We start from the raw sequence: 6,000 nt of genomic DNA on the forward strand, positions 1-6,000 counted from the left end.
TTATCTGTATATATTTTAAGATTTTCATGTTGCAAACCTCTAATGTTGGCTTGCCTAGCTAATGCAGCGTTAGGCTCCATCACGGTCCGACAGTGGAAATTCGGGTAGTGACAAGTTGGTATCAGAGCACTAGGTTGCTTAGGTCTCACAATTCACGGACAAGATTAGTAGAGTCTGGGGGATCGGTACAGAGACGTCTGTACTTATCTTCTAGGGGCTATAAAGTTAGGAACAAGTTCACTTTTATTCAACTCTGTCGTGCTATTCTTGTTATCCCAATACTGATTGAACTTTTCTATTCTTATTCTCTCGCAGATGGCGAGAACATGTACCGCTTCTTCCGTTGATCAATAGTCGGATCCTCCAGCAGAAGCTCCTACGAGGGGTAGAGGCCGAGGAAGGGATCAGCCCAGGGCCCGAGCAGCAGCTCTAGCTGTGGAGCCTCAGGTAGAGTTCGTTGAGGAGGCTCCAATTCAGACCTTTCCGGCAGGACCAGCTCAGATCCCATAGGGGTTTATTGCTACCCCGGTACTTCAGGATGCCTTGGTCCGATTAGTGGGCTTTATGGAGAGTGTAGCCCATACTGACGCAATCCCCATGGCACAAGCTGTATCTCAGGCTGGAGGAGGAGCCCAGACTCCTGCCACCCACACTCCGGAGTAGGTGGCTCCCCAATTTCAGACTCTAGAAGCCCATCCAGTTGGGGTAGTTCAGTCGGTTGTTGCAGCACCGCCTGTTGATGGGGCTGCTATGTCCTCCGAGGCTTTGTGGAGGTTGGACAGGTTTACAAAGCTCTTCCCAGTTCACTTTAGTGGTGCTCCTTCAGAGGATTCCCATGAGTACCTTGATAGCTGCCATGAGGTTCTTCGGAACATGGGTATATTGGAGACCAATGGGGTCGACTTTGCTACTTTCCAGATGACTGGTTACGCCAAGAAATGGTGGAGGGATTATTTGTTGACTAAACCAGCTGGGTTGCTTGCTCTTACTTTGGATCAGTTCTCACATCTCTTCTTGGAGAAGTTTCTGCCTATCACTACTAGAGATGAGTGTCGTTGTCAGTTCGAGCGTCTCTAGCAGGGCAGCATGACTGTTACTCAGTATGAGACTTGTTTTGTGAATTTGGCCCGCCATGCCATTCTTTTGCTCCCCACAGAGAGAGATAGAGTGAGGAGGTTTATTGAGAGTCTTTCTCAGCCTATCAGATTGCAGATGGCTAAGGAGACGGGGAGCGATTTTTCTTTCCAGGATGCGTCCAATGTGGTCAGGCGAGTTGAGATGGTTCTATAATTGGGAGGTCAGGGGTCAGAAAAAAGACCTCGCCATTTTGGGGGATTCAGTTGTGCCTCATCTGGAGGCAGGGGTACTTATGGTAGAGGCCATTCTTCCAGGCCATTTCATTCAGCACTCCAGACATCCCACAGTGCCCCAGGTGGTCGTGGCCCTTATATGCATTATTCTAACTAACCAGCTCCTATCAGTGCACCTCCTCTTCAGAGTTTTCAGAGTGGTCATTCAGGTCGACAGGGTCAGTTTGCCGACTAGCAGTCACAGCAGCCAAGGTCATGTTATACTTGTGGTGACCCGAGGCATATTGCTAGATATTGCCCTCGCGCGTCGAGCAGTTCACAGTACCAAATTCCTCGTGCCATGGTTCCGGCGCCAGCTGTCGCACCGCATGCCCAGCCAGCCAGAGTTAGGGGTCAGGGAGCCAGAGGTAGGGGCCATATTGTTAGAGGTAGAGGTCAGGCCACTAGAGGTGCAGGCCCTCCAGACAGAGGTCATCCCAGAGACATGGTTCAAGGTGGTGGGACCCAACCCCGATGTTATGCCTTTCCAGCCATACCTGAGGCTGAGTCCTTAGATGCTGTTATCACATGTACTGTTTCAGTTTGCAGTAGAGATGCTTCAGTTCTATTTGATCCTGGGTCTACTTACTCCTATGTGTCATCTTTCTTTGCTTCATATTTGGTTGTGCCCCATGATTCTTTGAGCTCCCCTGTATATGTGTCCACGCCCGTATGGGATTCTACTGTTGTAGATCGTATGTATCGCTAGTGTGTGATCGTTATTGGTGGTCTTGAGACCATTTTAGACCTTTTTCTCCTCGATATGGTTGATTTCGATGTTATATTAAGCATGGATTGGTTGTCACCATACCATGCTATTTTAGACTGCCACGCCAAGATAGTGACCTTAGCCTTTCCGGGGTTGCATCGATTAGAGTGGAAAGGGACTCCTGGCCACTCTTCCAGCAGAGTTATTTCTTATATGAAGGCTCGGCCTATGGTCGAGAAGGGGTGTTTGTCCTATTTGGCTTATGTTCGTGATTCTAGTGTTGAGGTTCCTTCTATGAATTCTGTGCTTGTTGTTTGTGAGTTCCCTAAGGTATTTCCTAGAGAGTTGCCATGGATGCCACCCGACAGGGATATTGACTTTTGCATTGATCTGGTTCCGGGCACTCAGCCCATTTTTATTCCGACATACCGGATGGCACCAGAGTTAAAAGAATTGAAGGAACATCAGGATTTTCTTGGCAAGGGCTTCATTAGACCTAGTGTCTTTCCCTGAGGTGCGCCGGTTTTGTTCGGGAAGAAAAAGGATGGATCTTTGAGGATGTGTATAGATTATCGGTAGTTGAACAAAGTCACTATCAAGAACAAGTATCTGTTACCGAGGATTGATGATTTATTTGATCAGCTTCAGGGTGCCAAGGTGTTTTCAAAGACTGATTTGAGATCTGGCTACCGTCAGTTGAGGATTAGGGAATCTGATGTCCCTAAGACAGCTTTTTGGATGTGGTATGGGCACTATGAGTTTCTGGTGATGTCCTTTGGGTTTACCAATGCCCCAATAGCATTTATGGACTTGATGAACCGAGTGTTCAAGCCTTACCTGGATTTATTTGTGATTGTGTTTATTGATGACATCTTGGTAAACTCCCGTAGCCGGGAGGAGCATGAGCAGCACCTCCGGATAGTGCTCTAGCTTATGAGGGATAGTTAGTTGTATGCTAAATTTTTGAAATGCGAGTTTTGGTTGGATTCAGTTGATTTCTTAGGTCACGTCATATCAGTAGATGGTATTCAGGTTGAACCTAAGAAGATTAAGGCAGTCAAGAACTGGCCTAGACCCACTTCAGCCACAGAGATCAGGAGTTTTTTGGGTTTGGCCGGTTATTACCATCAATTTGTGGAGGGGTTTTCATCTATAACAGCCTTGATGACTAGGTTGACCCTAAGAAGATTAAGGCAGTCAAGAACTGGCCTAGACCCACTTCAGCCACAGAGATCAGGAGTTTTTTGGGTTTGGCCGGTTATTACCATCAATTTGTGGAGGGGTTTTCATCTATAACAGCCTTGATGACTAGGTTGACCCAGAAGGGTTCCCCATTCAGATGGTCGGACGAGTGTGAGGCGAGATTTTAGAAGCTCAAGGCAGCCTTGACTTCAGCACCGGTATTGGTATTACCATTAGGGTCATGAGCAGTATTGATGCAGGAGGGCAGGGTGATTTGCATATGCGTCGCGGCAGTTAAAGGTTCATGAGAAGAATTACCATGTCCATGACTTAGAGTTGGCAGCCATTGTTCACGCGCTGAAGATTTGGATGCACTATCTTTATGGCGTGTTGTGTGAGGTTTTCATGGATCATCACAGCCTTCAGTATCTGTTCAAGCAGAAGGATCTCAATTTGAGGCAGAGGAGATGGTTGGAGCTATTGAAAGACTATGATATCACCATATTGTATTATCCCGGGAAGGCCAATGTGGTGGCCAATGCTTTGAGTAGAAAGTCAGCTAGTATGGCTAGCCTTGCTTATATTCCAATTGATGAGAAACCGCTTGAATTGGATGTTCAGGCCCTGGCCAACCAGTTCGTGAGGTTGGGTGTTTTGAGCCCAGCCATGTTCTAGCTTGTACATTTGCTCTATCTTCTTTGTTTGAGCGCATCAAAGATTGGCAGGATGACGATCTTCATTTACTTGTCCTTAGAGACATAGAGCGGTACGGTGGTGCCAAGCAGGTTACTGTTGGAGATGATGGAGTATTGAGGATGCAAGGTCGTATTTGTGTGCCTAATTTGGATGGACTTCGTGAGTTGATTCTTGAGGAGGCCCACAGTACTTGGTATTCTATTTATCCGGGCGCCGCCAAGATATATCAGGACTTGCGGCAGCATTATTGGTAGAGGAGGATGAAGAAAGACATAGTTGCATATGTATCTCGGTGTCTAAATTGCCAGCAGGTAAAGTGTGAGCATCAGAGATCTGGTGGGTTGCTTCAGAAGATAGAGATTCCTGAGTGGAAGTGGGAGCGTATCACTATGGACTTTGTTGTTGGACTCCCCCGGACTCAGAGGAAGTTCGATGCAGTTTGGGTCATTGTGGACAGGCTAACCAAGTCAGCGTATTTCATTCCTGTGGCAGTTACCTATTCTTCGGAGCAGTTGGAAGAGATTTACAATCGTGAGATCGTCCGACTTCACGGTGTGACTGTGTCTATCATTTCTGACCTAGGTACGTAGTTCACCTCGCACTTCTGGAAGGCAGTACAGCGTGAGTGGGGTATGCGAGTTAAGTTGAGCATAGCATTCCATCCTCAGATGGACGGGCAGTGCGAGCGCACTATTCAAATCTTGGAGGATATGCTTCGCGCATGTGTTATAGACTTCGAAGGATCGTGGGATCAGTTCTTGCCCCTTGCAGAGTTCGCCTACAACAATAGCTACCAGTCGAGCATTCAAATGGCTCCCTATGAGGCATTATATGGTAGACGGTGTAGGTCGCCAGTTGGGTGGTTTGAGTCGGAGGAGGCTCGGTTGTTGGGTACAGATTTAGTACAGGAGGCCTTGGACAAGTTCAAGATTATATAGGATCGACTTCGTATAGCTCAGTCCGGGCAACAGAGTTATGCCGACCGCAGAGTTCGTGATGTGGTATTCATGGTCGGGGGGTGAGTATTGCTTCGGGTATCGCCCATGAAGGGTATAATGAAGAAGGGCAAGTTGAGCCCTAGGTATATCGGGCCATTTGAGATTCTCGAGAGAGTGGGGGATGTGGCTTATAGACTTGCGTTGCCTCTAGTGTTATCATCAGTTCATCCATTATTTCATGTGTCCATGCTCCGTAAGTATTATGGTGACCCGTCCCACGTGTTAGATTTCAGCTCTGTCCAGTTGGACAAGGATTTGACTTATGAAGAGGAGTCGGTAACCATTCTAGACCGGTAGGTTCGACAGCAGAGGTCGAATAGTTATCGTTCAATCCGAGTGCAGTGGAGAGGTCAGCCCGTTGAGACAGCTACTTGGGAGTCTGAGTCGGACGTGCGGAGTAGATATCCCCACTTGTTTGCCATTTCAGGTACTTTTTTATGTTCATTCGAGGATAGACGTTTGTTTTAGAGGTGGAGATTGTGATGACCCAAGGGGTCATCTTGTATTCTAGGACTTTATTCCACGCTCGTTAGCCTTAAAAATCTTATAATTATCCCACTCGATTTGCGTGCACAGTCCGGGCGTAATTCCGGAAAGCCTTTACGTGGAAAATAGAAGAAATAATAATTTTTGAAATGTAAAAGTGATTTTTAGTTGACTTTGGTCAACGTTTTGAGTAAACGGACCCAAACCCGTATTCTAACGGTCCCGCTGGGTCCGTAATAAACTATGGGATCTGGGCGTATGCCCGGAATCGAATTCCGGGATCCATAGCCCGAGAAATAAATTTTTGACTAAAATTGAGTTTGAGAAAAATCTATGGTTTTAAAGTATGTACTTAATTCTTGATTTGGATGGTATCGGGCCTGTATTTTAGTTCCGGAGCCCAGTACAGGTCCGTTATAATATCTAAACCCTGTCTGTGAAATTTGGAGAGAAACAGAGTTTATATGACATGATTCAGAACATCGGTTGAGAAAATAGTAACTTTAAGTGTTCTTGAGAATTTAATTGATCTTGATGTTAAATCCGTAGTTTTAGGTGTTATTTTGGCATTTTGATCACA

Source organism: Nicotiana tabacum, chromosome 14 (genome assembly GCF_000715075.1).
Source record: "Nicotiana tabacum cultivar K326 chromosome 14, ASM71507v2, whole genome shotgun sequence".
Taxonomy (NCBI): domain Eukaryota; kingdom Viridiplantae; phylum Streptophyta; class Magnoliopsida; order Solanales; family Solanaceae; genus Nicotiana; species Nicotiana tabacum.